Raw genomic sequence first — 210 nt, forward strand, 5'->3', positions numbered from 1 at the left:
TTTTAACGAACTCCTCGTGCAGACATAGTCCGACTGACTTCAAAACTGGTGTTCAACATCTGGACAACTTTGTGATAAAAAGTTATTAAAGATATTTTATGAGGCTCCACCTACTGGCAACAGGAAGTATGACTTGTCAGGCAATTATTGTTTGATTTACCTGAAATGGTCTACAGTTGATTTACAGCAACATGACAAATAGTGATTTTA

Source organism: Epinephelus fuscoguttatus, linkage group LG24 (assembly GCF_011397635.1).
Source record: "Epinephelus fuscoguttatus linkage group LG24, E.fuscoguttatus.final_Chr_v1".
In the NCBI taxonomy this organism is placed as follows: Eukaryota; Metazoa; Chordata; class Actinopteri; order Perciformes; family Serranidae; genus Epinephelus; species Epinephelus fuscoguttatus.